Raw genomic sequence first — 17,175 nt, forward strand, 5'->3', positions numbered from 1 at the left:
TGACTTCAGAAAAACCTGTCTGGCAACAAAGAAGACCAGAGCTGAGGAGCCCAAATCCCAGAGGCCATCAGTTAGCTTTTGTATCATACAAGGAATAGGTCAGAGCTCTGGCCTAGCTTGGAGGAAAATTCTACCGGACTTAATTTCTTGGGCTGAGAATAGGGGTTGATGGGGGCTAAAGCTTAAGGAATAAGATTATGAGGCTGCCAAAAGCAAGAGAAGATGGGGAAAGGTTAGTTGTACGTTTGAGATCACGCAAGTGTATGTGCGACATCGGTATGTTGATGCTAAAAGGTTCTCCACCTGTTTGAATGGAGCTAATTTAAATTTTCAACAGATTCAACCAAAGCCTGCAAATGATGTTATTGACAAGAAATGAGACTAGGTATTAAAATAAAGAGGACTAACACACGATAGCCTATTGAAGAAAATTAGTCCACAAATCACAAGACATGCTGTGTTTCAAAGATGCAAGGGCAAAAATTAAAAAAATAAAAATCATTGCATTCCACCTTGTTGCTCTATTCCAGATACATTAAATTGTTGCTTATAAAAATATAGTTAGGCCCAGTCCTTCATATGAATAGGGTCTTTGTTCTTGCCTGGAGTTAGTCACAAGACCATCATACTTAACTTTTTAAGACCTCAAATGTTGTGTTTTGTGGAAAGGAAATATGTGCTTATTGTGTTTTCTAAATGCCATATGTTTTTGTTTTCGAAGCCTTCAGAAATGCTGTGTGCTGGTGGGGGATGGGGGATAACCCTTTCTGTTCTCTTTTCTTGCTTTTTCTTGGGGGAATCCCAGCATCTTCCGGGTCGTCTTCAGTAGCCTAAGACCAGAGGATGGCTCTGAGTCCAGCTCCACCTTCCTGCAGTTGTCGCTGCGTTAGTGACACCGTGGGCCGACGCATGAGTTTTTATTAAATGTCATCTAAGAAGGTTACAGCACACCTGATCCTCCGTGGGTGCTAGCCAGCAGCCTCAAAGCTGAACGTATAGACAGATATCCGTTTTGTCATTCAGCATTCCCCAACTGAAGTCCCTGATGCTCTGGGCACTTAGCTGGAAGATGTATGGGTTCCAGTAAGTAACCACTGCAATGACAGCTGCTCTCCAGAAGAGCTGTGTGCTGGGGCTGCAAGCACGATGCGGTCCTGAGTGCCTACTCAGACGTGGTTATAGTCACGGAAAATGCATGCATATGTTTCGTAAGGTATTACTTTCCTTGACAGACATTGAATTCTTTCCTTTATATCTACATCTATATCCGTACGCTTTGTCAACTGGCATAAGGAGGACTTCAGTTTGGGGTACAACTGTATTTCTTGGCCATCTTAGGAGTTTTCGTGTTTCCCGGAGTGTTTACGACGCAACTCCCAGCTCCGGGCTGGCTGTCTCGAAGCGTGTTTGTCTGAGCTACCCCTCTGCGGGCTCTGCCAATTATGTACCACTTCGTCTCGGTGCTGTGACTGCTTTCTTCGGAGAGGGAGATCCCTCTTCCATCAGTATGGACGCACTGTTTTCAGACCCTGCCAGCGCTGTGTTGCTGTGTCAGTCATCCTATGAGGACCAGTTTCAGGCGAGGAGGACTGACGATCTGGCCAGGGATTGGCTGGCCGCTCCTGGGCGGGGCCTGTGGGAAGGAAGGGCTGCAGCTCACAGCAACAGAGTTTAGACTGTCTTTGCTTCATCATCTGAAGGTAAAATTTTCCAGCCACAGCCGGCGGCTCGCAGAGTACAATAAACAGGGACGGACGGAGAACTCTTTGCATGGACCTCCCTTCCTCATGATGCGGTGGAGAAGTCGCGGCCACTCGGTCCTGCCAGATGCTCTTGGGGTTACTGTACATGGGGAGGACAAGCAGAGCTAAACAAGGTAGGAGGACACCCCCCCCCCCTTTTAATGTTTAGAGTTTGCTGCAGTATGCTGCATTCCATGTGTGTGCTTAGGGAAGCCAGGGAGACCGGATTCCACTAATTCGAACGGAATACTCGCAGGAAACCCTGGAGTTTTACGTAACATTTGGATTTGAGAAGAAGAGATGGCAAAGCTGGAATCTACGCCGCCCCGTTCGGGGTGAGGCAGAAAACCGAGGGTATTATTTATTTATTTAAAGAACAGACCCATTTATATATTATTTTTTTTAATTATATGAGAGATCCAGGCCATTGTTTTCTTAGAGAATGTTTTTACTGCTCTAGTGAGCTGCAGAATAAAGTTTACATGGATTCTGTTCTTTGAAAACACTCTTAAAATTAAGATTTTTTTAAAAAAAAATCGTGGTAAATAATAATCGGTTGAACATTTGAAACAGAAATATGTCTGTTTCTTATAAATTGGGGGCCACCCTGGTGCTACAGGGCAACGGCTTTAATTGAGTTTCAAAAGCACATTTTAACCACCAAGCCAGAGGTAGCTTCCTGGCTAGTCTTAGACACTGTAGTTCAATGTTTACATTGCTTTTCCTGGCAGCCTCCGTCTTTGTTTCCAGCTTAAAAGTGGGACCATTATATTCAAAAGTAAAGCTGGGTTAATAATGCTTACTGCAATTATCTGATCTGTATGCATTTTTAATGAGAACACACAGCCAGCAGAATAATTTAATGAGAGCAGGCTAGCTTTTAAAGCTGGGCTCTCACTACGCCCAGCCAGATCAACTTTCTTGCCGAGAAGCAGCGGCAGCCGGGAGAAAGGTTGAAGCAGATTTATTTTTAACACACTTGGCCCAGGAGAAGGGAAGGAGCTCGCTGTGTTAAAGAATTCTTTCTGCCCTTTTCCGTTTGAAATTTCTGCCAGGCATGAGGAAACCATGCTTTTTTGTTAGGCCGTGGAAGCATGTGTTTACAATAAATGTGTAACATTTTTAGAATAGTTAGCAAGCACCGAAGCGGAGGAGAAAAAAAAAAAAAAACTCGCCTAACCACCACCCCCGGGAATGTTCCAACGTTCTTCTAAGTCTTACTTCCCCCTTAATAGACAAAGATTAAGTAGGAGAATATCTCTGAGGGCATATGTATATTTAGGTGACAATGAGAAACAAAAAAATTAAGCAGGAGACATTTTTACAATCTCTGTAAGGGGAAGTTTGTTCCTCTCCATTCTGAGGGACAGCAGTGTTTGCTGGAAGAAGGGCCATGCCACGTAGATTCTTCTAGACCCACTGCCTTTACTTTCAAGGAGAAGTGCAGGACACTGGCCCAGAACTCCTGACGTCATCCCCCAACTATTTCTGCTGGGTGTTCTTTTATTCGCCTTGTGGAGAGGAATATTTCTCTATGTCCAGGCCAGGAACATTCGCACTCCCGGTTGGCAGGACTTGAGTTATGTCTTCCCATTTAAACCCACAGCCCATCCATCCCCCTTCTGGGGCCAAAGAGGGTGGCTTCTCCGACCCGCCTGTCTGCGCAGGGTTTTTGCAGGCTTCTGGCTTGGCTAGTGAAAAGCCTTGGGGAGAATGAATTTCACTTTCTTTCTGGTCAAACTCTCAAATGGTGCGGCTCTGTAAGGCTACCTGTGTGGACTTTTGGGAAGGGGGGGCACTCCCAGCTCCCCTGGAGCCATCATCTAAGGCCCAGGTTATGCCACCAAGTTCAAGGTTGCCTGGCTGGTGGTTGACAGCGGCGTTCACAGGAAAAACACCATGTTCTAGGGCAGATGGCTCAAAGGAAATAAAGTATAATGGTGTGTGCTGTTAACCCAGTGTCACAGGTGGCACGCTGGTGACAGCCTTGGTTACACAGATCAGGGGAAAGGCTAGCGTTTCGTGAGGTGCCTTTAAAAGAAAGAATTTGGGTTAGAGGACACTGCAGTTCCCAGGAGTCCCCGCTACCAGCCTCCCTGTCCTCCCTTCCCTCCACCTTCTGTGGCCTTGAGCAAAAGCCTACCTCAGTTTCTCTCCTGTCCTAGAACGTGTAATGCTTATCACACTTTGTCTTATGCTAGAATCCTAGGAAAGTGGTCTTGTACAAACGACAGTAACAAAAGTTGTTTGTCTCTTAGTGCTGGGAGCTGGGTGAAGTACAGAGGGAAGAGTCCTCTGTATGGAGACCTGGTTGGCAATGTCTTGGGGTGTCGACATGTAAGGCCACAAATACAAAACCCTCCCATCACTGTCAAGTTGGTACACATTTTCCAAAGATGTGTATGCTAAGCCAACAAACAAAATTTCCAAGCATGGTTGTTGGACTTTTTTCCATGGGTCGGGTCTGACGCTTTAGAAGAGGCTGGGCCAGCCGGCCTCTTCCCACAGACAGCATCAGAGTGCCGTCTGTCATGCCCAAAGGGGTCGGTGCTATTTTTACTTTGACTAAGTGGAGAGAACTGGGTGGAAGGGGGAAAAAGATGCTTGTGAAAGACTGGTCGTGCAGCCTCCCTGCCCAAGAGCCGGCCTTCGGTTTTGCTCGTTGTTTTAATTTGCTGTTGCCATGGTGAAAACAAATCAATATCACATGGCTCCCAGCCAGTCCCGCGCTCAGGGAGCGCCATAGAAATCCAAGAGCAGACGCTCAGGATTTCAACCAGGAGTCGGCAGAAGAGGGTTTAGACACTGAGCTTCGGCGGATTCCTCCTGTAGAAGGCGTTGGGTCAGCCTGAGATGTGTGTTCTCTCCCTTTCCTCTTGCATTCTCTTGTGGGAAGAGAGGTATAGGCTGACGTGTTTACGTTTTCCAGGATGACAAGATGGTAACAGTGCAGAAGTAGGTAGGGGACACAATGCAGGGGGTGAAGGGCTCTAGTCAGTGAAGAGGAGGCACAGGGACTGCAGTGGTTGTAGAAAACATAGTTGGATACCTCCAGCACCTCCTCAGAGAGCTATCCCTGAGAGGCCATTGGGTCCTTGAGAGCTACTACTGGCTTGTCAGACAGAGAGAGAGAGAGAGAGAGAGAGAGAGAGAGAGAGAGAGAGAGCGCATGTGCGCACGGGGGGGGGGGGGGAGTAGGTGGGCAGGGGTGGGGTGGGGGTGAGAGTGTGGGAGAGGGCAACAGGCAGGAGCCTCCCTCATGACAGATCTGCAGGTCAAAAGTCAATCAGGTGAGCACAAAAGAACCCCAAGGTCATGACCCCACAGAGAACAGGACAGTTTTTCCAGTCACAGAGGCCCAGTCTGAGGCCCTAGGTAAGGAGAGCAGGGAGGAGGCTTCCGAAAGCAAATCAAAGGTCTGGAACCCAAGCTTCCTTTCTGGAAGAGCCCCTCAGACTGCCAGGTACATGGGCCCACTGCTGTGTGGAGCTGGGAACTTGGTTGAAGTAGAAGTTTTTATCTGGGCTCTGTCAGTCAGTGACAGTATACTGTTGTTGATGTTGTTGCTTCTTCCAGCATTTCAGTCAGACCAGTTTTTGTTTTCCTTCTTGAAAATGTGTGTAAAGTGTCCCTTGCAGCCTTAGTCTCAGTGGGGAGCCAAAGGTGATGGCTTCAGGCCTGGGCCTCCAAGGGCTTCGTCATCATCACTAGGCCCCGCCTCCACTAGGCGCTGAGTAAAAACAGGTATGTTTGCTAAGGCCCCAGCATTCTTGGCTGAGCCCAGGACCCAGGCTGGTGGACGGTTTTCAGCTGGCCTTCTCTTACTCTCCCCCTCAATATGACAGAACGTCTTGGACCCAACAGTGTACTTCAGTGTTTTGAGAAAGAATGCATTGTCTGAGGCCTTGTGGGTCAGCTATTCCGTCTGTCCGTCAACAAGCGTTTGTTGAACACTCTTCGGGCAGCTCTTGCGTTTGGTTAGAACACAGGTTACCTAGTGCCTGCACTAGTGTCTCAGTACAAACACACCTGCCATAAAACCCACATTTCAAAGGCTTTGAAACATCATTGTTGGCTAATACTAAGTTAGCATTGTTGATCGTCAGATACTGATTTTACTCTCGACACGGTGTTTAGAGGCCGAGCAACACAGATTTTAGGAAGGTCGTTAAGTTTTAGATATCATCTGCTTCTCCTTCACCCCTGCTGTATTTCTGACCGTCAGTGTTGTATGGCTAACCTAAAGAGAGACGAGAGACGGGCCGTGGTGTCAGGGTGCTTGGCATATCCAGACTAGGTGGCTGTTGAGAGCTCTCGGAGTCTCGGCAACCAGAGCTTCAGCCTGCTGTGGCAAGGGACCACGGGCACTTGGCTGATAAAGCCTTAAATGCCAGCCAGAACAAAAGGAAATCTTAGACCCTCTCCCACTTCTGAGCTGCTGCCTGCCCCCGGCAGCCCATGATGCAATTATGAGGAAACCTGATGCTGCCCCGGGGGATTATACGTCCCCACATTCTTTCATAAATGCAGGAGTTTTGTTTTGCTTTAGTTGATTTCCCCCTCTTTAAGTTGTTTTGATGGTGGTGGTTTGGGGGATTTTGCCCCTGAACATCCTTTCTTTGGACAAAGACAAACTGTGTGAGGATGTAGTTAGCATAGAACTGAGAGAGAAGGTTCAAAATTCAGCCTCTCTTTTGAACGTTTTTCCCTCCCCTAAATCAGCCCAGTGTCTCCAGTGATGAAGGAGCTGGGCTCAGGTTAGGGGCATCCGTGGCAAACTGGCTGTTGGGTGGAAGTCAACTTAGTGGAAAGAGAAAAGACACTGGGAGATGCCCTGTGACATCGTGAGCTTCTTTCCTGAGCTATCTGCCATGCACAATGCTAGAGAAGACCCTGACGAACAAGATAAAAGCAAACCACAGCTCCAAAGAACAGCAGATGTGGGGCTCCTTGCACTTGACAAGGGCTCTGGCTGGCGTTTTGGGGGGGGGGTTAAAGTAGGAGCCTAGGTTAAGGCTGTCTGGGTGGAACTCCAAGAGATGAGTTATTACTAGATTTAAACACTTAGATTTGTCTGGAGTTGGTAGAGTGCTCGCCTGGCATCCTTGAAGCCTGGGGTCAGTTCTCACCTAGTACCACAGAAAATCAGGCAGAGTGGGGTCTATATGTAATCCTAGCACTCAAGAGCTATAGGCAGGAGGATCGGACGTTCAGAGACATGCTTTGTTACATAGGGAGCCTCAGTGTGTGTGTGTGTGTGTGTGTGTGTGTGTGTGCGTGAGAGCTTGCATGTGTACGTGCGTGTGTGTGTGAGTGCTTGCGTGTGTGTGCGTGTGTGTGCGCGCGCGCGCGTGCGTGTGTGCGTGTGTGTGTGTGTGCGCGCGTGCGTGTGCGTGTGTGCGTGAGAGCTTTCATGTGTACGGGTGTGTGTGTGAGTGCTTGCGTGTGTGTGCGTGTGTGTGTGTGTGTGTGCGTGTGTGCGTGAGAGCTTGCATGTGTATGGGCGTGTGTGTGTGTGTGTGTGTGTGTGTGTACTCTTTTATACTCTCTCCCACTCCCTGAGGTTGATTGACTCAGGTTTTGTAAACACAAGAAGAATTCTTAAGGGGAGAGGCAGGGAGGGGAGCAGAGAAAAATGTAGAGCTCAATAAAAATCAATTTTAAAAAAAAGAGAACTCTTAATGTCCCCAGTACTAGATGTGAGGACATTAGATTCATGTCCCCACCTGGTACTTTCTTAAAGCCGTATTAGACCTAGACAGCATAAAGGTAAGGCCCTGGAGAGGTAGCTTTAAGATACAGCCAAGGCTGACCCATACCCAGTCCCACAGCAGTGAGATGCTTCTGGAACGCACGATCCATGAATAGTTGTAAATGTCCTGCAGGCCAAGGACTAACCAAAGTCCACCATGACAGCAACCTTCCAGCCTTCTGTACCTCTGAGATCTTCTCACTCCGTCTCTTAAAGTGGTAGAAAGATGGGGACATTCGGTACAAGCCTTACACATATCTTCTGCAATGGGAGCGTCAGAAGATTGCCAGGGCCCTACCTGATCACCAGTGCTCCCAGTCTGCTGGCAGAAGAAAGAACTCCGAAGACTGGGTGGCAGCCACACCGTGGCAATGCCTGGCCTGCCTATGACTTAAACTAAGGCCTCGGAGACTCCCAAGTCCTATGAGTAACCAGAGCTGTAGCCTTTCAGCTGAATACGTAACAGACAGAAGTAAATAACTTAGAGCTGAGTCTTGAGGTCGAACGAGAAGTTGTTTTAGGAATTTCAGATGTACTTAGTCTCCACTCTGGTAAATTCTACATGTAGTAGTTACGGCGACATCTTATGGGTGTATGCTACTTCAGATTTCATGTTTACTATTTCCTCCAGTGAGTACAGCTCCCACTTCCTGTTTAACAAGTGAAATGAAAACTGGGTTTGAGTGGGGGTGAATAATATACTACAAGTTTTAGTAGCCCCAAAGTGGAAAAGTTAGTCCTTCCACCAATGGAAATTTATGCCTAAGAATGAGCCAAGTGAATCACATTGTGCTCTAACTTGAAGCTTTCATATAACGTATGTTACACAGTCGAGCAGAGCCCAACCCTAACAATTTGGAGAGGACAGTAATGTTTTTAATTAAGAGATTGAATTATCTTTTTAAAAAATCTATAAATTTCTGGCATCCTAAGTGGAAGCTTCAATTAATCAAACTAAAAGTACCAGGGAAGTGCACATGATAAGGTGATTTAGCGCTTACTGTTTTAACGTCCTGAGAATTTGGGAAAGAAGAACTGTGTCTGGGTCGGAAGGTAGACAGGGTTTCATGGAGGAAGGATCCCTTCCTTGGCTCTAAATGCCAGCATTTTTGTCTACATCAGCCTTTCTAATGTGGAAAGTCTATACCCCAGGCCAAGGATAAGATTCTTTATTAGTGAGGGGCGAGTACAGCTTATATATTATTTAGTGTGTTACTTTAACCTGTCAGTTTTCATGTGTAGTTGGTGATGTATAGGTCATATTGGCATTGTTATTGAGGAGCTACTATTATGATGGTTGTTTCTGACCTAAAGACATAGGAGTGTGTCATCAAAAAAGCAGGGGGAGTTCAGGGGCCAAAAAACTCAGGGAGGAGGAACAGTGGTGAGGGTCAGAGACCATGAGCAGATTGACTTTGCAGAATAAGGAGTCTGTATTTTAGGGTAGTGAGCAATCAGGCTGCACGGGGCAGTTGGAATCAGTAGGGTCGGGCTGAAAAGCCACACAGCAGAGTTGAATTTTTTTAGCCTACGATACGCATTTGATACTACCTAAAGATTCTATTGGGATTTGAAAATAGGGCTAGAGGTTAGACCATTGTCATGAGTGATGCCTCTGGACAAAAATTTTACAATATTCCAGGCATAATGTAGGAAGGAGGTGGATAAAAGTGAAGGAGAGGAACCGAAAGACATCATAACAGGACAATAAGAGAAGCTGGCCCGAGCTCCGAAGAGCCAGAGATACATTACAGCTTCTGCCCTAAAGAGATACTGATCGTGCCATACTGCAAGGTGGATGGAGAGAGATAGAGACCAGCCAGTGGAGTGGGGTGGAGAGAGATGGTGAGCGGTGAGCTCTCCACATGGTACTTGTCGCCAACAATGGCATCTATGGGATGTATCTGTGGAGCTGTCGTATAGATAAAGACAAAGAGGGGAGAGGATGGAGCACTGCCCAGGCCCCAGGCTACCAATTTCTAAGCCCGAGACAGCTGTCTTGAAACTAAAGTTGATGTCATGGATACTTCACTCCCATGCGGAAAGAGGGACATAAAGAGAAGCAGGCAGTGGACCAATGGTGAGCCTTGAAAAAGTAGTAGGTGGCCCAGAAGAAACTAGGAGCTAACAAAGAATTGGGAAACTAAATACACACAAAAGAACAAAATAATAATAAAAAAAATAAGTAAGCAAAACCCTTGCTGACCATATCCTAATCTCGATGAATCCACGGGATTCATTTGTTTACTTTTCTTGTTGCTGGGCAAAATACAGAATGGAAGCACCAGTCGGAAGGAAAGTTTATTTTGGCTCACGGTTTGAGGGTATGGTCCATCAGGACAGGGAAGCCAGGGCAGCAGCAGGGCCTGAGGGAGCTGGCTAGGTTATATCCACAGTCAGGAATGGAAAAGAAAATCGGAGGATCCCCCAGTCCTTGGAATGGTGCCGTCCACTTTTAGGAGGGTGGGTCTTCTCATCTCACTTCACCCAATCTCAAAACTCCTTCACAGACATGCCCAGAGGTTTGTTGCCATGGTAATTCTAGATTCCAACCAGTTGACAATCAAAATTAATGATTGCAGCCTCCTACATGTATTTTACCCTCTTGAGCAAGAGTCTCTGGCAGTGATCCTCTTGGAGGCAAACATTTGTACTCAGTCATGTTTAAAGCCACAGAACAGTGCGTGGATAAGAGAACATGTTTCTTTCATGGCTTCATCTTTCAGATGTATAGATTTTCAGAGGTAGAACATTTAAAAACAAAATTATCAAGACTTTTGTGTCTGCGTTTTAAAATATATATTTTTAGGATATCACTATTTAAGATGGTGATTCCGAAGTGTGGTGTCACTAGACACTGGGTGTCTTGTTTTTCTGAGTCTGGCAGGTCTCTCTTGAACCTACCTAGCTGTAAGGACTGCATAGAAACAAATTCTCAGGATGAGAAAGTGTTTGGCATGGTTGGTACCCTTTTGCCAGATACCTCCAAGGACTGAACAGAACAGCTTTCCTGTGCCCGACGGTCACCTGGGGATCTTATTAAGAACACAGATTCCGATTCAGTAGGTCTGGTGGGTGGGGGTGGGGTGGGCCTCATCCTCTGCCTTTCTAACAAGCTCCCAGAGGATGGAGATGATGGTACCACTCATCCTCCTCACTGGGGAGCATCTGCAGCACTACGGCAGCGTGCGGAAATCTGCGTGCCAGTGGTTGATGGGTCTGGGATAGCTCGCCTGAAGAGCCCATGTAGGGTAGAGGCCAGCACCCATTAGCCCAGGCAGCTTCTGCAAGACGCCGAGTCTCACTTGGAGATCGGATCACTCCCCAGCTAGGGCTGAAAAGATGAAGGCAGGGATGACAGCACAGCAAGCATCTGTGACTATGTAAGATGTGGACATCTCCCATGCCTAAGATGTCTGTGGTCACGGTGGACACAGACTCACAACTTGTCCAAGACATTTGATCACCGCCCTCGGCAAGGCCTCCGAGTCTATGTATCTGCTTCAGAGATCTTAATTTCTTCTTCCCTAAGAAACATGTTTTAGAAATCAGCCATGAATAACCCCCACGTTTTTCTTCTAGGTGGTGGCTGAATTTAAAGGCCAAAATGTGTCCACCTCATCAGACCTTAAAAACCCAGTAAATGAGTTTGGGGAACTGTCAGTCTTTAAGTCCCTTGAGATGTAGCACTCTTTCTCTCCCCATGCTCTCCAAAGGGTGTGGTGAGTATATAGGACCGGCTGTGCGCCTTCAACGTGCCGTGTTATACGCCGCATTTACGCTCCAGGTCATAAATGAAGACATCCTTAGAGCACACAGGGAAAAGTCCAGGCCTGAGTCGAGATCTTATATCTTGTTATGTTCATACCTCGTGTTCCTGTCAATCCACCCTCCTCTGGGTGCATCCTGGTTCTCAGTCTCCAGCAAGGCTCTCCCTCTCCTGGAGCCAGGAACGAAGCTATACCGATTTAGGGAAAGTCTTTCCTGCTGGATGGTCTGTTTGGTCCACACACAGATGGGTGGGGATGGGGCGTGCATTTTAATTGACCAATAACCTTTTAAGAATGAAACAGAGCAAATGTGTATCGAGCTTATTGAGTGCCTACTATATAGCCAGCTTCTGTTGAGAGCTGCGTCTGCCTGTTCCTTCCATTAAAATGTTTTCCTAAGGAAGGGAGTCATGGGGAGAGAGTTATCTGCCAAAGTCACAAGCTAATCAGGGGCAGAACAAAGGTGAGACACACCTTGGCAGCCTTCAGTGCCTCAGGCAAGAATGCCTCCTTGGGGATTGCAAAATGGGGGCTTGCTTAGGAAAAGGGCCATGGCACACCTACTCCCCGTGGAGCCAAACAGAGCAGACAAAAGCTGGTATATTCTGCAGGCAGGAAGTCATTCTTCAGCCAGGGGACATTTTTCACAAAGAAACTTGGTGTAGTACCAGGTCAGGACCAGGGAATTATCTTCATTATTAGTTGAGAATTAGCTGGCCTTTTGTTACTTTTCTGTGGTGCATGTGTTTGTGTGTGTGTGTGTGTGTGTGTGTGTGTGTGTGTGTGTGTGTGAAAGAGAGAGAGAGAGAGAGAGAGAGCTATTCAAATCTGAGGAGTTTTGTGCTGTTTTGACATTGCTAATTGGGAGAATTCCTAGAAACATGTCTTGTGCTCATGGGATAGAACCCAGGGTCTTTCTCACATTCGGCAAACCCTTTAAGCTCCATCCTGTTCTTTCTCTTTTAGTCTCGAGGCAGTGTCTTGCTAAAATGTCCAATCTGGTCTCGAGTTTGTCATCTTTCTGCCCCAGCCTTCCTAGCAGCTAGGATCATCTGCCTTTGCCACCTGGCGAGGAACACTTTTCGTCTTCCGTTTCCCTTCTTGTGCGGTGTTTCCTGCCGGAAGTTCCTTCCTCCTCTAAGGATGCTCACTACTCCTGCGTAGCTGCTCTGGGATGTGGATGTCTGTGGTCTTCTCCTCCTGTTGCTATGCTAAGTTATGGCTCCCTTTCCCTGCTCAGTCTCCTGCTCAAGTCTGCTCCTAGCATCCCTACCAAGTGGCCTCCATAGGTTCAGTCTTCCTAGGTATTTCTTCAGCTCCATGCTCGGATGGGAGACTGCATTCCTGTTTAGGAAACCCATCAGGAGCTCTGGAGTACCAGCTTCCTGGCATCTGCCACAAAGACCATCCCCTCAGGAAACAAAACAAGTCCTATCTCTCAAGTCTCCCTGTTTCTTTTCTTTAAAGTTCCCTGGTGCAGCTGAGCTGCAATTAAGAGGCAGGATCAAAGGGACCTGCTGCCTCTGGGGCAGCTGGGGCCATCGGACAGCTTTGGTCTTTTTTAACTCCTTACTTCCCACGGGTTGTGCTGCAACTGCTGCCAGCCTGCTCTGGGCACTCAGGCACCAGAATGGGAGATGGCTTGGGTAGACACGGTAGAATGGGGCTGCACTTTCCCTACCATTGGGTGAAAATCAGAAGGAAGCTTCCAGTGGGAAAGGGAGGATCTGGTGCAGGTCATATCTATATCCAGTCGCTCCCAGAGCTCTAACAAGCAGATTCTAAGGACTGCAGCCAGTATAGACCAGCACGACCCCAGTTTCTAACGACTCCAGCCAGTGTAGACCAGCGCAATCCCAGCCAGTGTAGACCAGCACGACCCCAGTTTCTAACGACTCCAGCCAGTGTAGACCAGCGCGACCCCAGTTTCTAACGACTCCAGCCAGAGTAGACCAGCACAACCTCAGATGCACATAAACCACAATGTTTGCTTAGAAAATTCTTCCCTGTGCTGAAATGGAAGTCTGGCTCCCATCACGGTCAATGCACACCCTGTCTCAGCGCTCGGTATTCTTCATAAGCAGGCCACAGGTCTCCAAGAGGGCCAGTCCTTTGCATACTAGAGGCTGTAAGCTTCGGCTAGGGTCATTACGGCACCGCCCTTATTCAGAATATAATACTTCCATTTATGCAGCCCGAGACACACACCACGCTGTTCTGGCAGTTTTAGCCCACGGTTGATCCCTGTGGAATAGTGAACCAGCAGAGAGGGAAAGGGTTTTGAGCAGGTCCAAACACAACGAGAAAAGCAGATGGGCGTTCCACAGTACTTTAAATTCTCATCGTCTACCGCAATAATAGGCTGCTGTTGCCTCTGGAAACATCTGCTAGCATGCTGGACATTGGTCTAAAACTGGTAGATGGAACCAGCAGGCAAAGACATAGACGGTACACACGCAGCGAGAAAGATACCGTGTCACGTGGCGGGAAGAACCCACCAAGCTGCTTTTCAAAGATGGCGTGCAGATTTTAGGTCACCCCCACTTTGCAGCTTCCACTTCTCCCTCTGCTCCACCCTTACGGCCATTGTGTCTGCAGTAGTGCCCAGTCCTGAGGGGCTGCCCTCTTCCTCAGACACCCAAAGACCCGCTGTCCCATCGGTAGGCGCCAAGGTCACCAACGGAACTAATTAATCTTAGCTCCAGTCAGCAGCGGGCGGTGCCCACCTTCCCTCCCTCCCTGAAGCAGGAGAAACAAGGACATGATGGGTTTCTGGTTCTCTCCTTCAGCTACCTTGGGCCTGCTCAGAGGACCCAGGGTGAAGGAGGGAGGAAAGTGCCCAGCTGGCTCCCTGCTCGGGACCAGGTGTTAATGTCCAGAAAACCAGGGCATGCTGCAGGCCTCTGCGGCCTGCTTTGAGGCAGATTCCTGCTAGGAAAACCCTCGGGTTGATGTTTAACCTAAAGATCACTAAGCTGCTCTTCTACCACACACTGGGGCCCTCTTTTTCCTCCCCTGGCTTTCCCACTCCGCTGCTCTTGCTCCCCCTCCTCGGCCTCTGTCTCCTCCCCTTCCCCCCTCCCCCAACTGCCAACTGAACCCTGCCCACACTCTGCCATACTGAAATTTTACCTTTTCAATGAAAACTGCTAATTTTCTCACTGACCACTAAATAGCACCGATCCCCACCTCAGGCTAGAATGTATGTTATATAACCCAGACCCGATTAAATCATTGATGAGGAAAGTAATTGAGGGGCTGATGGTTGTAGAAATACTGGCCTGGGAGAGCTCTGTGTGCAGAGTTGGAAAATGTCACCATTCAGGATGCTGTAGAAGCCTGGCTGTTTTGCTCTTCTCCAGGAGGTATTGAAACTCCCCAGTCAGTGGTTCTGTGGCCGCAGACTTGTTTACTGTTCTCAACTGCACCTCCTATTTTGATGAATTAGAAGGCAAGAAAAAAATGGCAGTGTGGCCTGCACACTTGGTCAGGAGAGTAGAGTGCAGCTATCTGAGAGACTTAGCGCATCACAGCCTGTGAACCCGTTTGGTCCTTGCTTCCCTGGTTGCCAGAGTTGTGGACGTGAGGACCACCAGTGAGCTTCCTATTACAGTCTTGCAGAACTCAGAAAACCTTGGACTTGGTCCGTAACATCCCACCTTCCTCACTGGTTCAAAGCAGGAGATAAAAAACCGTATGTTCCATACAATAGCAGTCTCCTGGGGAACATGCGACCGTTGGCTAATTCCTGTTCACCTATGCACACACATGTGCAGGTCATGAGGGTGTAACCTGTGCTGGAAGAGGAGCCGGGAAGGCTTTGGCTGAGTCCTTTACCTCCCTCACGTTCTCCTTCTTCCCTCACATTCTCAGGACTGAAAATTAGAAGCACTTTTCTCCTACACACAAAATTACTCCCTCACACACATCCCCCCTCCTGCTTTGAAATGGCAATTGCTGCCAGAACAGGCTCCTGGAAGAACTCTCTCCTCTGCAGTGACTCCAGCTTTACCGAAAATGTAGCCAGCCAGCAGGACCAAAGGAATAGGTCACTCCTGGGGAATACCTAGGACCAGGAGAACCCTGAGGTGCTTTCCGGGACCCTGTCCATATCTGATTTCTTAATTTGGGTGGATGCTACATAGATAATGTTTGCTTTGTGATGTGAAAATTGAGTGGGTTGGACACTTAGAATTTGAGGCCACTCTGTCTTTAATAAAAAGATTAAAGATGGTAGCTGGCTTCTGTGTGCTGGCTGTGATAACACACTACACTGAGAGGGCTCCTGCAGAAGGCACGTGGCTGCGTCTACTCCCCCTCTGACCTCTTCTGCTGCCCCAGCCATGTCTCTTCTTACACTCTGGGTCTTTACGGCTCTGACAGTATCAGTGATCTCATGAGAGACCAGAACTGCAAAAGGCCATGTCACTCAGCTGGACATGTGACCCCAGGCCCTGAGGACGTTAATATTTCAAGTTGAGAAAGAAATACATCTTTAATAATGATAAGGACAGCAGTAATAATAGTTATTATCATTGCCCCTTTCATTTTCTATAAAGTATCTCCCTTCCTTCATGTTTGTTTATTCAAACACATGAAAGTTTAGCTTCCAGGATTTTTTTCTACCTGGATTCTAAGATTAGGAGAAATAAGAAAGACTAGAGTACCTCAGATCATCGCGGTTTACCCTTTACAGTGTGGCCCTCAGTTCCTCTTGCTTCATTTAGTGGAGAGAGATCTAAAAGTAAAAAGCTAGGACCGGCAAGTGGCTTAGTAAGAGTCAGTATGAATTCTAATTCCTTCAAGGAGTCTCAGAACATATGTAAAACACAGTTTTGCACAATGACATGTTTGTAATCCCAGCGCTGGAGAAGCAGAGACATCCCTGTCTTCTAGACATTGTAGCCTATTTGGTGAGTTCCAGGTCAATGAAAGACCCTGTGTCCATAAAACAATGTGCAGTGCCTGAGTTTGGCCTCCAGTGCTCATACTTGTGTGATTCTTCACACACAGCAACGTATATACACATAAACATATATGCACACACACACACAAAATAAATAAATAAAGTGGTTTAGGGCAGCAGACTCTAGTTCGCAGACCCTCAACACAGACTCCTGTAGGAAGCATGGCAGTGACCAAGTCACTTGCAACGCTGTTTAGTTCCTTTGCAGAAATCAGGATGATGAGGTCAAGGAAATGGTTCAGTGGGTGAAATACTCACTGTTCAACCAGCTTGAGTTCAATTTCAGGATGGACTTAAAGCAGGTGCGGCAACACAGGTCTGTAACCCCTGTCTTCCTGTGGCATGACGGGAGGTGGGGACAAGAGAGCCAGTCGGGCATGCAGGGCCATGAATGACAAAGAGACCATCTCAATCGTGGTGGAAATCGATGGCAGACACCAACTGTCCTCTTACCTTTAGATGTCCTCGAGGCTCCAGGAGCTGCAATAGTGTCAGAGAGCATAAAGCAGGAGGTGATGGGCTGTTACAGAGCAACGCAGTAAGAGCTTTGCTAGGGATTATGGAGGTCGGAGAGGACCTAGAGATACCAACCGGGACTCTGAAAATACCGGGTGACATGGATGACAAGAGCATGTGGCAGGCTGGAGTCCTAGCTGTCCTGGGAATTGTGGGGTGCAGGGTGCGGTGAGTTTGGTATTTATCCACAGAAGGTGGATATTTGAGATTAAAGCAGGACTTTGCTGAGGACACAAGTAACCTAGAAAAGAGTCGGTGGCACAGCTGTGGAGGATACCTAGGTATTCTGCATACGTGCACACCCAAGGTGGATGGCGTTTCAAAGAGGGCAGTTTGGCACGGTGTGTGGGCAGCACGACCTCTGTATGTGCTGTTGGGTCTATGTAGCAGATTATGTTATCCACTTTGTCCTACGTTAAGGTTTTACGT

General features: G+C 47.7%; 1 protein-coding gene across 6 annotated transcripts in view; it reads left to right on the top strand.

Moving 5' to 3' along the window:
* The first annotated feature begins 1,647 nt into the window (after positions 1-1,647).
* The window catches only part of Mbnl2 (muscleblind like splicing regulator 2), a 155,970-nt gene continuing 140,442 nt past the window's right edge, over positions 1,648-17,175 (top strand). For all 6 annotated transcript variants that reach the window (XM_041672030.1, XM_041672048.1, XM_041672040.1 and 3 more), the window contains exon 1: positions 1,648-1,876. The gene's annotated coding sequence lies outside the window, so the exon portion shown is untranslated. The remainder of the gene's footprint in view (positions 1,877-17,175) is intronic.

This window comes from Microtus oregoni, unplaced genomic scaffold, assembly GCF_018167655.1.
Source record: "Microtus oregoni isolate MIOR12 unplaced genomic scaffold, Mior012 000001F_ref0000356, whole genome shotgun sequence".
Lineage (NCBI taxonomy): Eukaryota > Metazoa > Chordata > Mammalia > Rodentia > Cricetidae > Microtus > Microtus oregoni.